Here is a 25,454-nt window from a genome sequence, read left to right on the forward strand (position 1 = left end):
GCCAAGGAGATGATGTTGAGGGGCGGATAGTGGTGTGGTTGACCGTGGGTGGAGCGGAAGAAAGTTGAGGGCAATGTTTTGCACTATGCCCTTGAGTACCATACCATTGACAAAAACCACGATACCCCGTAGTAGAACGACGATGATTGGAGTTGTGGTGGTTAGCACGGTTAGAGTTGTAGGTGGTATTTGTGGGACATTGTTGGGAGGCTTGTGTGGCCCTGAAGTCACGCTGGAAGGAGCGGGAAGCTTGAGCAACAAGGGCAGTCATAGGAGTAACAGCAGCTGGTGGTGCATCCCGTTGGAGGAAAGTTTCATGTTCAATGAGTTTGTCATACAGATTTTCAAAGGAGATGGAGGTATCGCTAGCTCGAACAACGGCAACGATTTCTTTGAAGGCAGGTCCAACACCATTGAGGACGTGTAGAACAACATCATCGTCGGAGAGTGGAGAATCAATGATAGCTTTGATAGCTTGTAGAAAAACTGACACAGGTTGTGTATCACGACGCATGAGCGTAAGACACTCTTTGAGGTTGAGAACCCGAGCGCGTGTTTTGTTGGCGTAGAGCTTGGTGAGCTTGTCCCAAGCCTCCTTAGATGTTTTAGAGGAGGAAATGAGAGATATAATCTGTTCAGAGACAGAAGCTAAGATAGCATGTAGTAGCAGCTGATCTTGACGAATCCAAAAGGTGTAGCACACAGTAGAGGAGGCAGCAGGACGTGGTTTTGATCCATCAATGTAACCCATCAGGTCATACCCAAAAAGCAGGGCATTGAATTGAGCTCGCCAGGAAGGAAAGTTGGTGGGTGTGAGTTTTAGAGGTAACTGAGCAGCAACGTTAATGGTGACAGGGGTGGGCAAGGGGGGTGAGTTGGTGGATTCAGCCATGAGGATCGGAAAAAAAAAAATTGCTCGATGGAGCTTTGTTGCTCTTGATACCAAATTAAGGTGAGTATAAAATGTATATTGTGTTTCTATATTATGATTTACAATAGAGATGCTCTTTATAGGAGCCAAAGGAGCGGACAACAACTAATGGAAATAGTAAAGAAAGACTAATGGACAATTAGTGGACTAGACAAAATTATGAAAGGCATGTCTAATGGAAGTACTCATGAAAGGCTAGTGGACAAGCAATCAATGTGTTGAGAAGAAGATTCCCTTTTAGCGAACAGCTTATCTTTTCTTCTTGCCTCTTTTTTTGGTACTAGTTTCCGGTTCTTGCTCCACAGCCTTCTGTTCTGCCTCTAATATGGCCAACTGCATCACACACAGAAGAATAAGAATATGAAACAAAAGAAGGAAACTTCATCCGTTTGGTTTCAGGAAGAAGCCTTGTATAAACCTTGAGTCGCAAAACCAAAATGTTACCTCATCGAGAATTGGTTTAAGCTCTCTGTATCGCGCTTCAGCAAGATCAAAACCATCCTTGCGGAGCTCCTGCAATGCCAAGGACACACCATGCACATAACATGCACAAGAAAACAAATATCAGAACAGCAGGATTAGGAAGTTTCTTTTCCTCCATATGCAGCCTATAGTTGCTTCTTTGTTTCAACGTTCACTATCTACTCATTTGGTCCTTGATAACTATTAATTTAAGGGTTTTTTCTCTTTTGAGGAAAAGGAAGAAACAGACCTTTCCAGTGTGTTGAGTATGTTCGTGTGCCGCCATTTGCCAGTACATATTTGTACGTTTGTAGAATTCTCTCAAAGTTTCACCAGGCTTCACACAAGACATATTACAATATTAGCTGAAGTGATGTGATGAAGAAAATGCACAAAACAACCAACTTAAGCTTTCACAGACAGTGTAAAGAATGGCTCAAAACTTTGAATAGCGAATAAAGTACCGTTGGGGTTCTTTGCGAATCTGAAAGTCCAAGACTGGCTCTGATCTGCTCAATTCTGGCCCGTTTCTCTTTCCTACGGAGACTCTTTCCCTCACCCTTGATTAAAGCAACAGCATCCCCCATCTGAATCCATCCATCTTTCCCATTCTGCACACACAAAAAAGCGAAGACTAAGCTCAATATTTTCCTTCTTAGAAAGCAACAGTGCAACAGTCTTCATGCAAAAATAGGAAAATTCAAGGCAGATGGCAAAAGAAATCCTTGTCACGAACCAGCTCAACCAAAAATATATAAAGGATCAAAATAAAATCTTGTAATTGGATTCATAATTTTACTAGATTTTTAACAGTAATTAACATGGATGTATGCAGCACTAAATTAAGAATCCTTCGTTTCAAAATTGAGTTAGCTGTAGAGAAGTTAAAAAAAAAAAGCTGACTGAATAACAAAGGGAGATCATTCAAAACTTTGTCTAAAAGGTCACGAAATGGTAATGGTTACTGTTATCTTAACCACAAAATCAGGATGCATTTTGTTGATGCACAAAATCAGCGAAGACTTTGGTACAACAGAAAGTGTCAGGTTTTGTGACCTTCGCTTGGTTGCTTGGTTGCTTCAGTCACTAGTGAGGATAAGTACGTAAATGAATAGAGACAGAGAAGCAAACACAGGATGTACGTGGTTCACCCAGATTGGCTACGTCCACGGAGTAGAGGAGTTCTTATTAGTAGTGAAGGGCTTACACAAGTACAAAGGATCAAGCTCTCAATTTAGTGAGTTCTTGTGAATGATTTAACACAAAATGGCATTAGGCAATATTGTGGGGGAATGACCCCTATTTATAGAAAAACTTGTAGCTTTGTCACATTGACATGTGTCATGTTATGATTGGTTCTTGATGTTGACACGTGCTGCGCTCTGATTGGCTTCTAATCTTGACACGTGTCGAGTAGTGATTGGCCTCCTGGTCGGAGGGGAACTCTTCTGGGTCCTTGACAGTATAGCGTTGGCCGGTGCTCGGTAGTTTCGGGATTGGTCAAGTATGGTACAAACAGTGTTCCCCTAAGTTCCCGAGTGAGGGAAACTCCTCGGTTGGGGACTTGCAAGATCCAATCCCTTGAGTAATCACGAAACTTCTAAGTACCGAAGTGTGGTCTGATCTTCATCTGCCCTTCTCTGGAAGTACTTTTCCTCCGTCCGGGAATGGTGTATTTAGCTGATGTTGACGCACAAGGTAATGTATCAATTTCACTTGAAGCTTAGTTGTAGTTTCGGGCTTAGTCAAGTGTGATACAAACCCTATAGTAGGAGTCCCCCAAGTCGCCGAGCTAGGAGATCTGCCGAAAGAGGTGACAGACAAGGTAAGCAGTCAAACTTCCAAGTAAGCAACCCAGGATCAGAGGTTTGACTTCGGCTTCCGGTTGATTGTTCTCCTTCTCCTTGTCTCTCATTCAACTGCCAGGATAAGGAGAAGCAAATGGATAAGAGATGATATGAGATACTTTTGCTTTTGAAGAAGTAACTTTCCACAGGCTTATTCTTGAACTGTGCTGGAGGGTTTTCTGGTGCCCTTCAGAGTATAAGGCCGACTCAAAAATTTGAGGGTCAAAACAAGTCCATCAAATCTAGAGTACGTTCAACCTTGATGATATGGGATACTTTTGTTGTTGACGGAATAATGAATGTGGTATGGAAAGGTGTCGTGCTGTAGTGATCTGTTTCAGCTCACCGTTGAACCTTCTGCTTCAATCTTTTGCATGGCAGAAGTGGTGTGCAACCTTTGCATTTTAATGGTCCTTCAGAACATTCCTTCATAGTGACTCATCCACGCTTGGCAGCTTCAGTGTAAAGAGCCAATATCTGATCAACTGTCATGAGGTATTTGCCGGTGGAATTCGTGACCTTGACATCGGTTGAGGATGAGTACTCGAGAGCAATGCTAAGTAAGCAACCAGGCAAAGGCTCCAGGCAGTCAGTTCCAAATTGGAGGTTTGATTTCAGGTTCCGACTGACTGCTCTCTTTCTCCTTGTCCTGCAGGTGTGGACAAGGACAAAGACAAAGATAGGGAGAAAGCATGATATGGGATACTCTTGCTTTCGACCCTGATGATATGAGATACTCTTGTTCTTGGTGTGGCTTATTTGCTGAGGTATTATCGGGGGGAAATAAAGCTGAGTATTTCGAGAGGTTATGTTGAGGGTGCCTTTTCGAATGCGAGAAAGGGTTGAGCATTTTTGCAGGTTTGCCTGTCCGTTGAGGAGGGAGGTCAATCTATATAGGGATTTCCCAATAACAAGTAGTAATGCTATTCCTTTACCCTTCTTGGTCACAGCAATGTAGTGGGAGCTGCCAGCTTCACGTGTTTTAATTTTGTCAGAGCACTTTGAAAAAGTGGTATGTGGTATCTGGAAAGCTGATGTTACGTGTGAAGATTACAGACAAGCTTTATCTAAGGAAATCTGGCTCTCGAAGTTCTGAGAGTTGTGCCTCTTCGGTTTTCGAACAAGCAATCCCGTCGAGGATCTGACTCTCGAGATTCGGAAAGCGGTGCTACTCCGGTTTTTGAGAAAGTAATTATGTTGGGAGTCTTTTCTCGAATGTGAGTAAAGGTTGGACGTTCTTGCCAACCTGTCTTGCCGCAAAACACGGAGGTCGACACACATAGGGACTTTCCAGTTGTCAAGCAGTGGTGCTGTTCCTTTACCCTTATGGGTAATAGTAGGGTAGCTGGAACTTCGAAATTCTCGTGCCTAAACTTTGTCAGAGATCTTTGACAAAGTTATATGTGGTACCCGAGGAGTTGATGGTGCATATGGAGAGCGGTGATTGAACAGTAAGATTCACGTGCTTTCTACTTCACCAGAAATCTTCGACAGATTGCCCGTAATTTCCGCAAAGCTGAGTGTGCATGTGACAGGTGCTGACGAGGCTGAAAAAGCAGGTGCTTCTTCGATTTCTGAGATCGGCCCTCGTGGTCTCTGAGCAGCCCAGCTTTTGAGAAAGCAAACGCCTCTTCGATTTCTGAAGCTCCGTCGAGTGCAGATTTTTATAGAGGCTGGCATTAAGTTCCACAGCACACTTGAATCTCTACCAGTAGAAGCTCATTTCTTGCACTTCTAAGATCTTGATTTGTCTGACCTCTTCCCTCTTCAACACATTTGAAAATGTCTGGACCCTCCGACCGTCATTTTGACTTGAACCTTGGAGAAGAGACAGCCACGCCTTCTCCAAACAACATATGGCGCCCATCCTTCATATCCCCTACCGGTCCTCTTACCGTTGGGGATTCTGTGATGAAGAATGATATGACCGCTGCAGTGGTGGCCAGGAACCTTCTCACTCCCAAAGATAACAGACTACTTTCCAAACAGTCTGATGAGTTGGCTGTTAAGGACTCTTTGGCTCTTAGTGTTCAGTGTGCAGGTTCTGTGTCTAATATGGCCCAACGCCTATTTGCTAGAACCCGCCAAGTTGAATCATTGGCTGCTGAAGTGATGAGTCTCAAACAGGAGATTAGAGGGCTCAAGCATGAGAATAAGCAGTTGCACCGGCTTGCCCATGACTATGCTACAAACATGAAGAGGAAGCTTGACCAGATGAAGGAATCTGATGGTAAGGTTTTACTTGATCATCAGCGGTTTGTGGGTTTGTTCCAAAGGCATTTATTGCCTTCGTCCTCTAGGGTTGTACCTGGTAATGAGGCTTCAAATGATGAACCTCCAATGCCTCTTCCTTCTGGGGTTTTGTCAAGTACTGAGGCTCCGGATAACCACCCTCCGGTGCTTTCTCTTTCTGGGGCTCTACCGACTGCTGAGACTTCCCCTAAGCAACCTTTGTGAAGGCTCCCTTTTGTTTGTTTATTTTGACTCATGTATATGTACATATTTGTGGCTTATCGAAAATATTAATAAATAAGCTTTGCTTCATTTCAACATATTGTGTTAAATACACCAAAGCCTTCTTCATAAAGTTCTTTGAATTTTTGCTTTTGTTGAAACCTGTATTGTTGAAGCTTTGTGAGTGAAGCATGTAGTTTGAGGTAGTGTTCCCTTAATTTCCCGAGTGAGGAAAACTTCTCGGTTGGAGACTTGAAAAATCCAAGTCACTGAGTGGTTGTGAGACTGCCGAGTATCAAGGTGCAGTAGCATATGGTGGGAGTCCCCCAAGTCTTCAGGCGAAGAGAGTTGCCGAATGAGGTGTCTCGCGTGTTACTAATTTGTCAAAGTAACGAATCCTTGTTTCGATGTCACACATTCGTATATGCTTTATCTAAAAATATTTCCAACTTTTGTGTGTTTGATGCTGCATGCTATTGACTAGACAAGATCAAGTGCAATTAGTAGCTTTTCTCTCTTTTTCATCTTTTCTTTGGTGGAATTGCTTTTCGTTTCCACTAATCAGCCTGAGTGGATGCAAGATAACACCTTTCTCTATAGCTCAGATTGCAAAGTCGTCTTCATGAAAGTTTTTCCTTATCTTGTGAACTACAACATATCCAAATTTGAGATCCATCGGAGTAGTACAACTTCAGAAATTCAAGTATGATGAGTGACTGTTCATCAATGTTCTGTTAATCCGTCAGATTTGTTGTGAGCTTTGAAACTCTATTTTCTCTTGCTCAGATCAGCATGCTTTCTTCATTGAAGTTGTTCCTCAGCTTGTGAACTACAACATATCCAAATTTGAGATCCCTCGGAGCAGTATGACTCCAGAAATCCAGGTATGATGAATGACTGGTTATTATTTTTCTGTCAACCCGTCAGATTTGTTGTGAGCTTCGAAACTCCATTTTCTCTTGTTCAGATCGGTATGCTTTCTTCATTGAAGTTGTTCCTCAGCTCGTGAACTACAACATATCCAAATTTGAGATCCCTCGGAGCAGTATAACTCCAGAAATCCAGGTATGATGAATGACTGGTTATTATTTTTTGTCAACCCGTCAGATTTGTTGTGAGCTTCGAAACTCCATTTTCTCTTGTTCAGATCGGTATGCTTTCTTCATTGAAGTTGTTCCTCATCGACTCTTTCATAACATATCAAAAATTCAGGATGAACTAACGGTTAAATATTTCCAGATCTTCGAAACATCACAACAGCTTCGAAATCTGCAAGAAGCCGACTATCATGTTTGGAGCTTCAACACTTTAATTTCCGTCGCTCAAACAGAAATGGTTCCTTCTTGAAAGTTGTTCATATGCTCAAGAACTATAGGGTGTCCAAAATTCAGCTCCATTGGAGAAGAGAAGAGGTTGCAGAAATTTGATAGATGAAAGGAGGCGGAAGAGGGAGAGAGAGAAAAAGTCTCTTGGGTTGGATTTCTATTTTGGGGCAGATTCCAATTTTTGTAGCACCTTCATTATTGATGAATTGCTTGTACTTTTGTCCATTATGAAACTTGGGACTTTGGCTTGTTGTTGGATCTATTATAATATGTTTGGGAACATATATAAGTGAATAAATAAGAAGGAAAATTTTGGGCCCTTGTGGGTGTAAAACAAAAAAGGTTTATGTTTACCCAAGTGTTTTTGTACAAGTTCAAGGGCATCTTGGGTTTTGTGAACAAAATTTGTTTATTTGGAGCAAGGTTTTGTGTTGAAGCTTTGTAGATGAAGCTTTCGAGGTGAAGCTTTGATGGTGAAGCTTTGTAGATGAAGCTTTCTGGGTGAAGCTTTGATGGTGAAGCTTTGATGGTGAAGCTTTGTAGATGAAGCTTTCTAGGTGAAGCTTTGATGGTGAAGCTTTGTAGATGAAGCTTTCGAGGTGAAGCTTTGATGGTGAAGCTTTGTAGATGAAAGTATGTAGAGGGAGCTTTCTAGGTGAAGATTTTTAGGTGAAGCTTTGTAGGTGAAGCTTTTTTAAGTGAAGCTTTTCGGGTGAAGTTTTTTTTGGGTGAAGCTTTGTGGGTGAAGCTTTTTAGGTGAAGCTTTGTGGGTGAAGCTTTGGAGGTGAAGCTTTTCGGGTGAAGCTTTTTGGGTGAAGCTTTTTAGGTGAAGCTTTGTGGGTGAAGCTTTGGAGGTGAAGCTTTTCGGGTGAAGCTTTTTGGATGAAGCTGTTTTTTTTTTTTTTTTTTTTTTTTTTTTGGCGCTTGACACGGTCTTCATTTGCTTGTTTTGTAGTGACTGTGGAAGACGGATTGCTTTCTGATTGAGAAGGGTTCCGGCATCGCTTGCTATGAATGTAAAAGAGTGAGGGCTGAGTTGGCTAAATTACCTCTTTATTGAATTCATTGCCAAATGGCCTTCATTACATAGGATGCCGAACGGCTATAGCTTAACACTTGTACATCGTGAGTCTATTTGTAGTAGTACTTCAAGTGATCAGCGTTCCATGGATGGCCAAGGGTCTTGCCATCGGAGCTTCTAAGTGTGTAAGAGCCAGGGCGACTGATGCCAATGACTTCATACGGTCCATCCCAGTTTGGACTAAGTGTGCCTTCACTCGGGACTCTGTCGCAGAGTAATCTTTTCTTTAAGACCCAGTCTTCTATTTTGAAAGAACGAGGCTTGACCCTAGAGTCATAATAGTTGGAGATGCGCTGCTTGTAGGCGACATTCCTCAAGTGAGCTTGGTTTCTGTGTTCCTCGACTAAATCCAAGTTGAGGGTGAGTTGTTTGTCATTTTCACTTTGAATGTAGTTCTGGACTCGGAATGTTGCTTGCTCAAGCTCAACAGGGACAACCGCCTCTGTGCCAAAGGCAAGTGAGAATGGAGTTTCTCCTGTTGAAGTCCGATATGAAGTGCGATATGACCAAAGAACTTGGGGTACAAATTCTGGCCAACAGCCTTTAGCTTTGTCCAAGCTGGTTTTCAAAGTGCGCTTGATTATTTTGTTGATGGCCTCAACTTGTCCATTAGACTGGGGATGAGCTGGAGAGGCAAAGCATAAGTTGATGTTGAACTTAGAGCAGAACAACCTGAACTTCTTGTTGTCAAACTGTCGCCCATTGTCAGTGACTATCGCATTGGGAATGCCGAATCTACAAAGGATGTTCTTCCACACGAAGTCTTCTATCTTTGCCTCAGTAATGGTTGCCAAGGGTTCTACTTCGGCCCACTTTGTGAAGTAGTCCACTACAACGACTGCGTAACAGACTTTGCCCTTCCCTGCCGGCATTGGGCCGATCAAATCAAGTCCCCACTGGGCGAAGGGCCAAGGGCTGATCATAGGAGTAAGAGGCTCTGGAGGGGAATGAGGAATAGTTGCATATCGTTGACATTTGTCACATGAGCGGGATACTTTGATGGCATCCTGGTGGAGTGTTGGCCAGTAATATCCTTGGCGAAAAGTCTTGTGTGCTAGGGACCGAGATCCAGCATGATCTCCACAGACTCCCTCATGTATTTCCCGAAGGACGATTTCCGCCTCGGCAGGCGTAAGACACCTTAAGTATGGCAGGCTAAAACCTCGCTATTGTGGCGATACCCTTGGTTATCGGGATAGTGTCCCTTACTCTTTTTACTGAAAGGAGAGTGGTGAGGATGGAAATCCTTCCTCTTGCCTTGAAATTGATATGTCTGTTGATTCGGTGAAGCATTATGCAAGGCATGGGGAGGTGCCACTGCTGTTTGGAAAGTCGAGGTCTTCTCATTTAGGTGAGTCTGGCTTCCACCTCCCACTTGTTGATAAAGGATGGTTGTAGGGGGTTTCTCCTTATATGTCTTTGCCTCGGCGGAGGCATGGTTATAAGCATGCGCCATCACCTCAGAGTAAGTCTTCCAAGTATTGGCATTGATCATGTATTTAAAGAAACAATCACGTAGGCCTGCCGTGAAGGCTTTGAGGGCAGTCTTGTCGTCTGCCTCGGCACACCGGGAGTATTCATGGCTGAAGCGGCCAGCATACATACGTAATGACTCGTCTGGCTTCTGGCGGATAGTGTACAAGTCATCTGCAGAGTGCAAGCGATCGGTTTGGAAAATGTGTTGGGAAACAAATAGTTTCCTCAATTCCTCAAATGAGTCTACCGTCTCAGGTGTAAGACGACAATACCAATTTAGAGCTCCACTAGAGAGGGTGGAGGGGAAGAGAAGACATCGCTCTTCGTCGGTGTGCATCCGGTATGCCATGGTGGATTCAAAGAGGTTAAGGTGCTCAATCGGGTCCTCTTTTCCAGTATAAAGTTGCAAGCCAAGCTTTTGCTTTGTCTTTGCTTGAAGGGGGGTGTTGAGGATCCTCCTTGTAAGAGGGCCAGGCCTGGGTTGGTTCCAGTCAGGTATTTCAGCCTGACGTTCAGCCTTCAACTTGTTTACTTCCTCAAGAAGTTGTAGGACAAGGGGGTCCTGAGCGGAGTTATGTGTCACTGGAGCTTTCTTTCGTAAATCTCCATCTCCTCTTGGAATTAGGAAGGTTTGATCAAGGGCATGTGATTTTTCCCTGGACTCGCTGTACTGGCTTCCAGGGTATGTCTGTCGGAACACCTCTGAGTCCCCTGTACCCTCATGTCTCTCTGGGACTTGTTGCCCCTTCCCCAAATTGGTGGCCGGCTTGGGCCGTGGCAGGGGACCGAGTCTCTCAGAAATCCTTGGGTCATTAATCTTTGAGCTTATATGGATGGAATTCTCTCGACGTTGCTTCAGGAAATCCCGACAATCGCGAAAGACGGCTTTCGATCCTTCTGCCCCTTCAGCAAAGAGGTGTCTCCCTCCACTTCTCATGGTTCGGGTCGAAGCAACTGGGTTAAGAGAAGCCTCATGTTGATTATCAAGTCGAGGGGTAATCTGTTCCCTATCAGGGATATCTATGTCGAATGCATGTGACCCTCCATGTTGGAGGGCACCCAATTGATGGTTGACTTCCACGGGGGCAACAAGCTCGCGTGTCTGAGCTTGCCTAGCTTCGTGGAGTGTCTCGAAGAGCTTCTCATATTGCTCCTGGAGGACCTCATTCCTCATTGCTATCTTGTTGTTCTGAGCTTCCAACTCATCGACTTTAGCTTGAAGAAGAACTCGTTTTCCTTCCTTCTTTCGTTGTTTCGCACTATGTGCAAGGGGGGTGTCATTCTGTGTGCTGTGGCTTCCTTCGCTTCCCATGCTGGAGAGGGATGCCTGATCAAAAGAAAGTGTACGAATGATAGAAACCAGCTTGACACAGCTGAAGAGAGTAGGAATAAGTGTCGTTTCCCACAGACGGCGCCAAATGTTGATGCACAAAATCAGCGAAGACTTTGGTACAACAGAAAGTGTCAGGTTTTGTGACCTTCGCTTGGTTGCTTGGTTGCTTCAGTCACTAGTGAGGATAAGTACGTAAATGAATAGAGACAGAGAAGCAAACACAGGATGTACGTGGTTCACCCAGATTGGCTACGTCCACGGAGTAGAGGAGTTCTTATTAGTAGTGAAGGGCTTACACAAGTACAAAGGATCAAGCTCTCAATTTAGTGAGTTCTTGTGAATGATTTAACACAAAATGGCATTAGGCAATATTGTGGGGGAATGACCCCTATTTATAGAAAAACTTGTAGCTTTGTCACATTGACATGTGTCATGTTATGATTGGTTCTTGATGTTGACACGTGCTGCGCTCTGATTGGCTTCTAATCTTGACACGTGTCGAGTAGTGATTGGCCTCCTGGTCGGAGGGGAACTCTTCTGGGTCCTTGACAGTATAGCGTTGGCCGGTGCTCGGTAGTTTCGGGATTGGTCAAGTATGGTACAAACACATTTAATTATTAAAAATGGAAAAACACATCTACACTATGGAGTACGTAAAGAACCTCTTCATCATTATCATCATCAGTCTCATCACTGTTACTATCTTCATCACCTTCATCTTCACTATCATCATCGTCATCTTCATCCTCATCTTCATCCTCAGAAGCCTCCACCCATTCAGTTTCTGTTGCCTGGGTAATGGGAAAAGCAGACTTCAGGCTTAAAATGATGAAATTCAACAAAAGAAAAGATACCGAGCTGTTCCAGCTTATTTATAAAACAAAGCCTACAACAGTAATAGCTATGTCTAGTGATGCTAAGAGAACGAGATGATACAAGCAATTATCTGAAGAGACAATCAGTTACAAACCGGTATGATGCACTTCCACTCGTCAAGTTTGCTAAGATTTAGAGAATACAAATCATCGAGTGTAATTTCTCGATCTTTAACCTCCATCATTCCCCCGTAAACATCTAATGTATCTCTTCCAACAACCATGCAAGAATTGATACGTCCACAGGGCTTCACTACCTAACATATTAACCAAATCCATGAATCAAATGGATGAATCTAAAATGTTTGAGAAAAGATAAACAAAAACAAAAACATAAACATATTCAGCATGGAAAACCTCTGGCAAATCAGAATCTTGTGTATCCATATTAGCAGTAGATTCATGTATCGTTCCATCAGATTTGTCTTGTGTATCCATATTAGCAGTAGATTCATGTATCCTTCCATCAGATTTGTCAGCTAACCGATCATTACCAACAGTAATGGTTTTAGCCATTTGATGCGATATACCGTCAACTTTGTGTTCGAAGTCATCTGCTGCTTCATCATTCTCAGAGTTCTCGTCTTTTTCATTCGTAGCACATTCCTCTGGTTCAATTGAGTTTATCTTATCGTCATTTTTACGCTTTCGTCCAGAACTCTTTTTAGGCTGCAAAAATGAACACAAGGGAAGCTATATGTTACTAAAACAATGGGATCTAAAATGAATTGCTTCCATGTTATTTATTAACAAAGTGTGAAAGTTCGATGAGCAAAAACGTCTATACAACATTGAAATCAGTACATATTCTAGTTATGAATGATTATAACACCTTATCTTTTGTTGACTTTGCCTTCCGTAGCTCTAATGGGTACCTATACAAAAAAAATTGTACTTATCAAATGGGAAGGAACCATTGCACATTTAAAGTTCATTGCCTATAACACAACAAAACCTTGCTCATCAGAAAATTGGGAAAGTAATGCTCATCAATAAATAAAATGGGTCAGGAGGAAAATACTATTTATCACACTAGAGTGCAGCAAAATGCTAATTGATCTTTCAAAATAAAAATAAATAAAAAATTACTTGCAGCTGATTATACAATAATCTCAAACTATAAAATTGAAAAATAAAATTAAAAACTGAGGTGGAGCTTACCACCGATGGTTATCTAATTGGAAGCCAGGACTGTATTGCCTAGCGAAATAAGATAGGTAGAACACAAAAAGCTAACCTCCAACTTCCATGTCCACCACACCTCCAAAGAGCATAGCTCGCTTCTTATGAACACACATAGAAAACCCAGCACGAGGTCCAGGAGGCATCCCACTTTTCTTCACCTATAATATGTGTTTCAGTTATTAAAAAGATCTCAAACCACAAGCTGATAAATGAAAGTTGCTACTCATCATCAAATATGCATGAAACGAAAATATAAATACAGTAATCAGTATACAAAAAGCTTCAAAATGATAACACAACCACGGCATAGCATCTACAATGTAGTAAAACCTTCATACCTGTTAATCTATTCAAAAGTAGTATAACAGGTCCATTTTGCACAGAAAAATATTCAATATCTGAGTATAGCAGGGAAAGTAAAACTTGAGGTCGAACAATCATGTCTTGTTCAATTTATTGATAAATACACAGTAATAAAAGAAAATAGTGGCGTGAAGTAATAACCTTGTTCCATTCCCAAGTCCTAGGATCAAGGGACCACAAGTCTGAATGAACAATTCCTTTCTCGGAGCCAGTTTTATCAGATGAAACTTCTTTGGAATAGCCACCATATAAGAAAATCTGTCATGTCAAAAAGGGACCACAAGGTCAAATTTTTTAGCAAGTCAAGACATGATATGCGTGAAACCATTCTAAATCATTCACTTCATCTTGGTACACGAAAAACTGAAAACCACTTCGGGCACTTGGCCACAATGAACCAGGCCTAGGAGTTATTTCTTGCCACTGAAATGCAACATTGCAAAAGCATTAGTTAAACATATATATACATATATAAACGCGCACAAATTTATAATAGTAGATCACCACAGAGACAAGATCTCTACCTTGAACTGATCCAGGTCAAATACAAAGAGATCATTGTGATACCTGCACAACAAATTATTATGTTCAGCTCCACATAAGCACCACACTCCGATTGTCAGCAACAATAAATCTGGTTTGGACAGTTAATATGTAAAGAAAACTTCTGAAAGAACAGAGATGCAATAAAACCAACTTGGCAACTAAATTCCATATAGTGATTGCATCTGAGCTCGCCATAGAAAATCAACACAAAATAATGAGGTAAATAACTATGAAACTTTCAAAATGTTTATAAAATTCCATTAACAACCTCACTTCTCTAAGTGTGTCATAGAAGCCTCCAAAAACAATAATCTTGTGCTTGTACAGTACCTGTATCATGACCAAAAGTATAGATGTTTATAAAAATATCTCTTTAAAAATATTCACAAAATTGTATATGAAAGTAAGATTGGACTAATCTTTTCTTGTTAGTGTCTCAGTGCGCGCACACGCACATACATGAAGGTACATGGAAATTAGACAGTTAAACTCCATAGCCCATTCTAATTAATTAATGAGAACACCTATCTAAGGTAACCTGAATTTACCATCCGATGACCCGAGCGTGGACTTGGACTCCCTTTTAGATTTAGTTGTTCCCATTGATTTGTTTTGAGGTCCAACATCCAAAAGTCCTATAGCAGGAAAAAAAAAGGTAACATTATGATAACATAAACTAGGATGATAGCTAGTTTAAACAGTGAAAGCCGATTTTACAAAACTATAATTTAAACAGGTTTCACCTTGTAGTGAACCTCTCTTGGTTTGGGGAAGTAAACTCACCACCTAATGGCAAACAAATGCAATCATGTTCATGATGCAAAAGAATTAAAAGTGTAAGTGCAACATGTGTTTTTGTACACATGAATGGAAGTGTTGTCAGTATACCAAAGATGTAGAGATAGTTCTTCCAAGTGACAGCCTGGTGGGCACTACGAGGAGGTGGACTATTGGGGCTCGAAATTAACTTCCAGTCCTGCTTTTCAACATCATAGCGGTAAAGATCACCATACACAAATGTCTGCAGCAAAAAGAATAACAAAAATCAGGTGAAACACTAGGGAAAGAAAAAATCCATTTAGTTCAAAACTTCAAATAAAGCACATAGATTTCTTGAAAAAGATCAAAACCTAACCTTATTACCATTGTAGAATTCACCCCCAAAAAGGATCAACTCTGTCTCTTTCAAGGGATTGATGCTCAGCTACACAATCATCAAGCACAAAAATTTGAGATTAACAAAGGGTAATGCACACATACCTTCCCAAACAAAACTGAGACTAACCCACTCAACAAAAATTTCTAACAAACACAAGCACGGGTCATACCGTGCAGTTGGACCGAGGAGAGGGAGCTGGGACATTTTCCTCGACATGAACTTCCTTCTTCTTAGCTTCTTCCTTCTGTTTACTTGACTGTAAAAAAATGCATATTAAATGACTTAAAATTGAATCTTTTCTCCATGTCCATATAAAAAGTAAAACTTAATCTGATTAACATCAATGTACGAACTCCAGAAACAACAAAACACTTTCCATACAAAATATTTCTGTCAAAATCAGAACACCATTTTGTTTCTGCACAAAAAACACTCCATAAATGGCTGAACTGATTTCCCACAAAATATAATCTCACACTCTCATCTATCCAAACTTTCCCAGAAAAACGAAATTCAAAAACTTAACTACAAATATCGAAAACCCAATAACCAAATTAGTCTAAAACTCCCAGAAGCTATTTCAGGCTTTTCAGCTGTTCACAAATGATCCATAACACTAAGTAACAAGCACCCAACACACACACACGCACACACAAATATACACATATACATATCTATCCAAATTTTAACTGAAAAACCGAATTCAAAAACTTCAGCTCCGAATATCAAAAACCCAATAACTTAATTGGCTTTAAACTCCCAGAAACTATTTCAGCTGTACTCAGACGACCCATAACTCCAAATAACAAGCACCCAATACACATACATATACACACATCTACATATATGGAGAGAACGAGATTACCAAAATGGCATCGATGTCGTCCTCGGGAGAGAGCTTCTTGGTCTCTCTGCGAGCTCTCTTCTCCTCAGCTTTCGCCGTTTTCTTCTCCGTCTTCTCTTTGCCCTTTCCCGGCTTCTTCGTCTTCTTCCCCATTTCTCGGACCGCAGCCAAAGAGGCGGAAAGCAGCTCTCAGTGTTTCAGTCCACTCACTAGCCACTACAACAAAGCAGGCTCGGAACGAGGGAGAAGACGAAGGAAAGAGGCTTCGTGAACGACACTATGGCCTCGTTTGGCACATCGGCACCGGATAGTACTAATAACACAGAATTATGATGTTTGGTGTCTGTTTGTATTAAATAGCCACCAGATTAAATAATCCGAGTCCACCTACTTTATAAGGTAAAGATTCGCTTGCTTATTCCCTCCAAAACCACGGTACAATTTAGTCGGGTGAAATCTCTCGCTCTCTCCTTTCTCTCCAGACGCATTCTCGGTCCTCTCCAGCCGCTCTCTCTGCCTCTCGCGCGCTTGCTCTCTCGTGAATCCCAGTTAGTCTTCTCAAACGCCTTCTTCTTCGTTTGAATCCCAGTTCATCTTCTCATTTTTCTTCTTCTCCCCAGGTTCCGCCCCTCCCTCTGTTCTTCCCCCTACTTCTATTTTTCTTGCAATTTTCTTTCAATTGATTGAATCTAGTTATTGTTTTCTCTCTAATTATGCAATTGATTATGTAATTTTGTGTTTTAATTAGAATTTTCGAATTTTAAGTTTTGCTGGTGGGGTCGAATTTTGGATTTGTTGTTGGTGTTGAACTTTCATCCATATCAGTATATTGTTTAGTACTTGGGATTGGGTGTGGAATTTTAGATTCTTCATGAACACCAGCAGTATTCGTTGTAGCTTTCGGTTCCTAACTTCCTATCACATTTAGCTCCATAAAAATATGATCTTTTCGCTGCCTCTTCTTCCTCCAAGTTTTTTCACAGAAAAATTTGAGCTTGGAACACATTTCATTTTCTTTCTGTGGTTTCAAATGTGATAGTCGGTGGAATATGTGATTCGGTAATCTGGGTATATTTTGGTTTGAGTTTTGAGGCTCTGTTTGGTTGCTGAGAAAATCGATGGAGGGAAACTCTGGAGCTAAGCTACACATTTTCCTGTGCTCACTGTTTTTGAAGCATTAAACTTTCTTTTTGTATCAAATTAAAATGAAATAAAAACTTTCCCTTTTTCTACTTTGTTCATCTGATTGCTCTGCAGCCAAAAGAGCATGATTGGGACTGCTTAGTCAGTGAAGCAATGGTTTCATCTTTTTGCTTGATGGGTTTGTTTAATTCCATGCAGAATTCAGTTTGTGGGTATTTGGGGATTTATAGATATGTTTGATTAATTGGTGTTATTGCTTTGATTGTTATTGATATTATTTGCTTGCATTTCCCATTCCCTATGATTTGTTTTCATTTTGATGAATAAAGAGAAACTCATTTTGAAGTATGAAATGTGCATCCTGGTTTTGGTTGATGAGTTCTCATGCTATTCCGTTTTTAGTGTTATTATGTATTTTTGCTTTCATTAGCCAATAATCATGTCTTTTTGTATCCTTCTTATGTCCTTACTTACATGTATAATGTCACGCTCCAGTTACTTAATTATTTGCCACCATCTAATAATGTTATTTTATATTTTCACTAGACATGGATGAAAGAAAGATTGTGGGATGCTTCATTGTTAAGTTGTGGTACTTGAATATTGTGACTTGGTTGATGATGTGGTTCATGATGAATCATAATTCAGCTAGAAGGCGGAATATGCAACTTGCACTTAGAAATTCAAGTACCAAGAAAAGGAAGAGGTCAGTTGCTAATGATAATGATCTTGCTGTGGCATTTAAAGAAATGATTTCTGAATCAGTCGATAAGTTGGATGAAATTTTACAAGCTGTTTTTGGGAAAGGAGTGGATTCAAAACCTGAGATTGCTTCAGAATTGTCAAAGATGGATTTGTCTATTGAGGATCAAATCAAGGCACTGATTATCCTTTTTGAAAAGCCACATAATGAGAGGACATTCTTGTCGTTGGATGGTGCAATGAAAAAATCATTCGTACTCATGTTACTTGGACAAAGTAACCGCAATTGACATTGGAAAACAACAACATTATATTTTGTTAAAAGCAACATGCATATCTTTTTTTAAAAGGTACAACATGTATAATTTTGGGTACTTGGACAAATTGCTTCTTACTGAAAGCAAAGCAGCAGCATGCATATATTTTGGTTATCTGGACAAACTGTTTCTTACTGAAACCAACTTGCATTTGTATATTTTGTGAACGTGGATATGTGGTTGGATTAATCTATATAACGTAACAACTGTAGTTGTGTTTTGTGAATCTTCTTTTATGTTATTGGAAAAGATTTTGAATTTGATGTATGGAATTTGAAATTTTATATGGTTTTCAATATGTATAAATATGAGAAAAGTTCAACAAACAAACAACGATTTGTCAAATATTTTTTTCTTCCTTTTTCTTATCCGGTTCAATACTAAACATAGTATAAATAATACAATAATTAGTTTGATACTACACCAAACGTCTAATTAATTTAGTCAGTACTATCCGGTGACAATTTATCATATCCGACAAAAATAGGCAATACAGTCCGAGCTGCCGAACTAGGCATATAAGTGACTCTCTTGATTTCGGCGCAATGTCGTTTATTTGGATATTGATCTACTGGCAGCTGGGTCGCTGGGTGGGTTGTCGTTTTTTAAAGCTGTGAGGCCCAGCCCAAATGTGAGGATTGGTAAGACTGGGCCTTGTTTCGGCCCAAATAATTAGTACGGACTCGAGAATTTTTTATTTTTTATTTTTAGTACATCGATATTTTTATACTAGGAAATAGGAAATTCAGCTAAGCCACACCATGGACAGCCTAATTTAGTATCGAATTTTTCATCCACGAGATTCGAACCTAAAACGACTCGAGAATGTTAGGTCACACTCTAACATCTTCCCCTTTTTTTTTTCTTTTTTTTGGCCATTCAGTTTTTTTTCTTCAATCAACAACTACTCCACATAGAGGTGAAAATTTTCTCGTTGTTTCTCGGCTGCCAAACAGAATTTACCGACGCGCCGTATCTGGTAAGTATTTTGCCCTTTTACTCACATATTTTCACTGTTTTAACTATAATATTATATATTTTTTGGATTGTTTGGATACCAAGAAAACCCTGATTTACTAAAACCCTAAATTCAACGAGGCTAATTGTTTGTTGTTGAATTAGAACTAATCCAACTAGTAATTAGGTTTTATTGTAGGTTAGGAGATCAGGAGATTTTTTTTCTGAATTTCGTGCATATTTTACCCCCATATATGTAATGTAAAATTTTCTATGGATACTTAAACCCTCGTAAAATGCTTGTTAATCGTCAAAATTACATGGTTTTTTAACTTTTATCGGTAACATGTGTTTCTCGGAAACCGCATCGTATATATCGCAAATGGGTTCGAAATCAAAGTCAAAGCGTCGCAAAGCATGCACTCGAGATAGGATCAGTGATTTACCGGATGATATTCTTGGCCACATTCTTTCCTACAAGACATGTTGTAAGACCTGTGTTTTATCACACAGATGGATACATATGTCGACTTCTGGTCCGAATTTAGACCTATTTGTGTTTCACAGGATATGATAAAGGTCGTACCACGGGGTTTGTAGATCAAGTACTTCTCTTCCTTGGTTGTCAAACATGCATAAAGTTCATCGTTGTCGCAGAATAGAGGATTATTTTGATCGTATTGATGCTTGGATTTGCACTGCCACTGGGCGTAATGTTGTTGAACTCGACCTTCAACTTTATGTTTCCGTTGCTTCAGTCCTACAGTCCTACCTCAATTTGTTTCCTGAGGCTCAAGTACCTCCATGTTACAATACCTTAATTTCTTGACTAATTTCTTGACCCAATCAAGAAGCGCTTTTCATGTCGCCCTGCGCTTGAAGATTTGATTATAGATGGACATTTTGCTATGCCTAAGGATGGTTCAACCGTAAACATAACTGTCAATGCACCTAAATTGAAAGGACTACGAATAAGTTTGGACGATGTTCGTATGGAAGTTGAGGATGTGGAGAAGCTTTGTATTGTTGCTGATGTCTCAAATCTTGAGAAGTTGGATCTGAAGAGAACTTTATGGATACTATTCCTTGAAGAAACTGAAGGCCCCTTAGGCAGGTAGGGTTTTGCCCGTGTTAATGTTGATAAAAAAACATAGGATTTTGGCAGAAATCTTCACTGTCAAGTATTTGTTCCTTTCAGCTTCATTTTTAGGGGATTCTCGTATCGAATATCAATGTACTTTGCCTACGGTTAATAACTTGAACCTCTTGGAGCTATGTCTTTCAGTATGCCACGCTTGGAAATCACTAATAAACGCGCTCAAGGTAACGCCCAAACTGAAATATCTTGAATATCGATGTTCCTTTGCCTACATTTAACAATTTGTAACTGCTTGGAGCTACGTCTTTCAGTATGCTACGCTTGGAAATCACTAACAAACACGCTCAATGCCCCTGTGAGCATCATCCTAAGTCGATACTAGATGCCTCAGGACTATTTGCATACGAGGATTCAAGGGGCGACCGGATAAGTTGGAGGCGGCCGAGTACTTGTTGAATCATGGCAAGGTTTTGAATAAGTTGACAATTGATACTTGTGAGTTGTGATCTTAATGAAAAATTAATGATGAAGTAGAGCGGAAATTTTCAAGGTTGTATGTGGGTTCAAAGACCTGTAAAATTGAGTGAATCCTTTGAAATTTGTGAATGTACTTCTATCTATCCGATAGAACATGAATTGTATCTGCAGTTGTAGCGCAACCATATGAAATCTGTTGTACTTCTTAACCTGCCTTGTAAGTTTGCTAGACAAGGTTAGTTTTGCTATGTTCTAGAATTTAGAACAACTACTCCATTACATTAATAAAATGCGATTTATTCTTATAGTTGATGAAAATTCTTCATCATTTAATATACGAAGCATATAATGTATTGGAAAACAAAAAAGGGGGCGATTTGGTGGTGGCTATGGATACGGTTCTTTTATCTTCATAACCATATTCAAAACCGTGTCGGATAGTTTTAGTTTCTTCATATACGTCTCTATACTATAAATAACCACATCCAAATCGTCCTCAAATGACTGGGTAACCGCACAAAACAAATTTAACGAGTATAGTTTTCATCCCTAACTAGGTGAGCCTTCTAGTCAGGGAATGGAGTTGGCTAAGGGTGAGCTTGTGCCTGGATCAGCATCAAAGTCACACTCTATATAGGGCATATCACAACACTAATCTCAATTCAGAAAATCCTTGCATCATCCCACTATATGGCAAGTCGTATTTTAAGTTCCTACTTCCTAAGACTTTGAAGACAAGAACACCAAAAAAGGCAATGACTTTTGACTTTTTTTTCTTTTAACAGAGTATTAGGTAAATGAATTAGCAAATTGGTATCAATTAGTATTAAAAAAATAGTCATCATGTTCTCTGTTTTCAAGAAATGCTTGTAATATTCTCACTTGGGCTCTTTTGTTCTACTTTTGTGAATCTCCTTCCCATTTTGAAGTTTGATGACCGCCACCTTATACTTTCTAAATCACCCTTTAAAGATCAACTCTCCAAATAAAAAATAACCAAATAAAAAATCTTTTAATCTTGCAATTAACATTGGAAATTTTAGTGTTTAAGTGAATCAATTTGTCTATTTATTGAATAACTATTTCGGGTTTTTTGACAAAAAAAATAATAATATTCGGGTTTAGTTTAATTTTTGCGTATACAATCTCTAAAGGGCAATCTAAAAAGTAAACGGTTTCGATCATCAATCAACAATGTAATAATGAGGAGAGCCGAAAATGTAAAGGGCAAATGTCCAAATAAGAAGGTTGCTAATACTCTTCCTCTTTTTAATGTGTAATATATAAAAGAAGTATATGATAATTTTTGGCATGTCAATAACAACTCTAAATTAAATTATCAACTTAGCGATGATTAGAAATTTAAGCAAGTGCATATTTTCCTAAAGACAAAAAAAATTTGTGAGAGATACCCTCTTAAAAGTAGTGCTTCTTCCACCTACGCTGCTGGCGTTGCTTTTGCTTCTTCCCTTCCCTATACTTGGGTTTTGGTCCTTACCTTTTTTTAAGTAATGCCAAACCCTAACACTAATTTCTCAGTGTTTCTCCTTTTTATGGTGTAAAAAAATTAATATTTTCTCTTCTTCCTTGTCTCTTAAAAGGAGATCCCACTGTCGTTTAAAGCTTCATATGTACAATATATAAAATTTCTAATTCTGCGCATGCGATTGGTAAAAACGTAGAACTTGTATAAATGTAATTAGGGTTCATGGTTTTGAAGTTATAGCCCCTCCAAAAGGGTTTCGAAGTGATCCACCAAAAAAAAACCCCTCCCACGAATATGTTCTTTAGAACTTCCACGAAACGATATGTGTACTCTTTTCTAATAATAATAGATGAGTGAAAAGTTGAAACCATCTAACGCATGAATAAGATCGCATTTGCATCGAAGTCCCAACGAGTCTTCTCACGTGAATAGCCACACATGAGGATAAAGGTAGAGATAGCTAGAGCAAAATGAAAGTTCACTCATACATCTAAGTTTTCTTACAATAATGTGTATATTTCCCTTATTATTTGATTAATTACGCAATGAAAATAAAAACACAAAACTGGTAATATATACAACTAGTTACAAGACCGTTTTTCTCCTCTAAAAGATTAATGCTAATTAATTTAAGATAAAGTGTAATTAAGCTAAATTTGAGTGCAGCGTTTAAACCTATGATGGCTACCTAGATTCTGTTGGAAAATATTAGTATTTTGGTTTATTTGAATGTTTGGTTTTATAGGCTTAGCCCGTTAAAATTAGGTTTTGTTTTAGATTAGGGTTAGTTTATTATAAATAGGGTGTTTTGTTATTCATTAGAGAACAAGTCATTCACAATGTAGCCTCTTAGGGTTTTGTAGCCGTTCCGGCATTCTCTTTTGTTTAATAATATTCTTATTATTTTGTAATCTTGTTTGTTCCGCACTCTGATATTCAACTTGGTATCAGAGCAGGTTTGATCCTTCGGGATTTAATCTGCTTCGGGTTGGTATCTGTTTGCTTGTTTTTGTTGTCGTTCGTGTTCAGAATGTTAGTTGGTATTGATTGTTTGCAAGAAGAAAAAAAATTGTTTGTTCATTTTTTGTCCCATGACTCTGCTTCTGCATCTTTGAACGCTGCAGCCTGCAGGAGTATCCGCAAGTCTGTATTGCTGCAAAGGGAAAAAAAAAGGAAAAAGTAGAATGGAATGAAAAAAGAAGGAAAAAAAGGTGAGTAAAAAAAAAAGGAAGAAACAAGAAAAAAATTGGTTGCTTGTTTTGAGGCCTATGCGGCCAAAGAAAAAAAAAAACTTGGTTGAATTTTTTGTTTGTTTGTTCGGAAGTTGGCATCGGCATCGGCATTGGTATTGGCATCGGCATCGGCATTGGAATTTGGAGGCTTGCATCCACATCAGCTTGTTGGCAAACTCATGTCGTGTACCGCCATGAGTTTGACGCGGGGTGTTGGAAAATATTAGTATTTTGGTTTATTTGAATGTTTGGTTTTATGGGCTTAGCCCGTTAAAATTAGGTTTTGTTGTAGATTAGGGTTAGTTTATTATAAATATGATGTTTTGTTATTCATTAGAAAACAAGTCATTCACAATGTAGCCTCTTAGGGTTTTGTAGCCGTTCCGGCATTCTCTTTTGTTTAATAATATTCTTATTATTTTGTAGTCTTGTTTGTTCCGCACTCTGATATTCAACTGATTCTTTTAACTAGTGGACAACAAGTGACAATGGTTTGGCACCTTTAAATAATATTATTGTTTTCATTTCTTTAATTGCATGCGTCGTTACTCACATCTTTTAATATATTCATATACTTTAGCTTTTATTATTTATATTATTGGCTTTTTAAAGGCTATTGCCCACTATTTACTTCAATTTTTATTTTGTTGCTAATGCACGTCACAAATTCGAAGCCGTACACTACATTTTAAGGATACAAAACTAAAATTGAGTACAAACTTTTAGCTTAAGAGTTGGGAAAACCCCAACACTCTTAAAGGTCCACAAGAGATACGATGCTTCCTTGATCTTAAAATTATAAATATAAAAACATTTTTAGATCCTAAAAGATTTTGATTTTGGAATTCTCAATCTAATCATCAATAAATAAGTGAATAATTAAGCAAAAACTAACTCAAAAATCATATATATTTTCTTGCAGGGCCCAAGTTAGTGTAAAGATAAGAGATTTAGGTGCAAGGTTAGATTAATTTGGACCGTTCCCCTCATCGTTTAGTCGTCAAGGAGTCAAACCTCCTCAGAACCCTAAAAAAATTTGAGCACGAAACCAGATCATATCAAATTTAAAGGAGATATTTGATAGACATTTTATTATGCATGATTGCATGATTGCATGATTACATGTCATGTGCAATGTTATTAAGTATATAATTAGGTGGGCACAAAAAAAGACGTGATTAAGATCAAGTTTTGTTATCATATGTATTCGAGTTACAAATATACTTTATTACATGAGGAAATTAATAATTAAAATTAACACGTAAATTAGTATATTCCGCCACTTCAACAGAACACAATAATTTCTCAAGTTATTGATATCAAACTCGCATGAGTGATTATAATGCATGACTTTAGTATATTTAGTTGCAATAAGTCCGTTTATTAACCAACCTTCGATGAATTTGGGTTTATTTAAGAATAATACATTTTGTCAACCATTTTTGTTTTACGAATTTCCCACATTATACCTCTATAGACATTGACTTTAAAAAAAAAAAATCCAATATAAATAGTAAACAATTATTTAAAAAAAAAAAAGTCAATCTAATTGTTCTTCTCTTCCTCCAGCAAAGATTGTCATCCCACATACAGAGCATGTTAGGTTGTCGAATATCTACGTCCAAGTTGTTCAGAATTTAAGATTTCCAAAACCCTAGCGAGTCGCCACAAAATACTGGATCATCACATATATAATGTAAGAGGAGAGCCATCACAAAACTGCCTTCTTTTGTTGGAGTGAACTGTCAAAACCTATTGCACATCTTTCACAAATTTAGAATTCATTTGCGTGTGTTTTTTAAATGACTAAAAACACTTTTAGAAAAGAAAAAAATATATTTTTACATCCTAAAAGCACTTGAAGTGTAAGTGTTTTTCAGAATTCACTTGCGTTTTTATTAAGGATTGGTTCAAAAAACATTTCACTTAAAAAAAAATTCAATCATTTTAAAAGTACTTCCAAACAAGCCTTTAAACTATTATTATTGCATCTTTCATTTCATCAATAAAAAATATGCAACTCACATATGGTTTTTTTTTAAACAAAAAATATTATCTACACTAAAGAGGGGAGGTGGGCTTAGCCTCACAATGAGCTAGTAATAATGTGATTCAAATTCGCCTTTTGCGAGAATCGAACCTAAAACATCTCATTTATAA

The 25,454-nt window shown here is 39.0% G+C and overlaps 3 long non-coding RNA genes and 1 pseudogene across 3 annotated transcripts; 3 read left to right on the forward strand and 1 right to left on the reverse strand.

Annotated features, from left to right (window-relative positions):
• Positions 1-947: 947 nt before the first annotated feature.
• LOC126598430 (uncharacterized) lies at positions 948-16,152 on the reverse strand (annotated as a pseudogene).
• On the forward strand, positions 6,424-7,338 carry LOC126598442 (uncharacterized). Its single transcript, XR_007614828.1, has 3 exons — positions 6,424-6,578; positions 6,662-6,759; positions 6,934-7,338. It is a non-coding gene; the product is annotated as an uncharacterized LOC126598442 (long non-coding RNA).
• Positions 16,153-16,174: 22 nt separating the features above from the next.
• LOC126598440 (uncharacterized) lies at positions 16,175-18,269 on the forward strand. Its single transcript, XR_007614826.1, has 2 exons — positions 16,175-16,501; positions 17,571-18,269. It is a non-coding gene; the product is annotated as an uncharacterized LOC126598440 (long non-coding RNA).
• Positions 18,270-19,485: 1,216 nt separating this feature from the next.
• LOC126598441 (uncharacterized) lies at positions 19,486-20,883 on the forward strand. The gene is made up of 3 exons (XR_007614827.1): positions 19,486-19,624; positions 20,286-20,323; positions 20,411-20,883. It is a non-coding gene; the product is annotated as an uncharacterized LOC126598441 (long non-coding RNA).
• Positions 20,884-25,454: the final 4,571 nt, after the last annotated feature.

Source organism: Malus sylvestris, chromosome 14 (genome assembly GCF_916048215.2).
Source record: "Malus sylvestris chromosome 14, drMalSylv7.2, whole genome shotgun sequence".
In the NCBI taxonomy this organism is placed as follows: domain Eukaryota; kingdom Viridiplantae; phylum Streptophyta; class Magnoliopsida; order Rosales; family Rosaceae; genus Malus; species Malus sylvestris.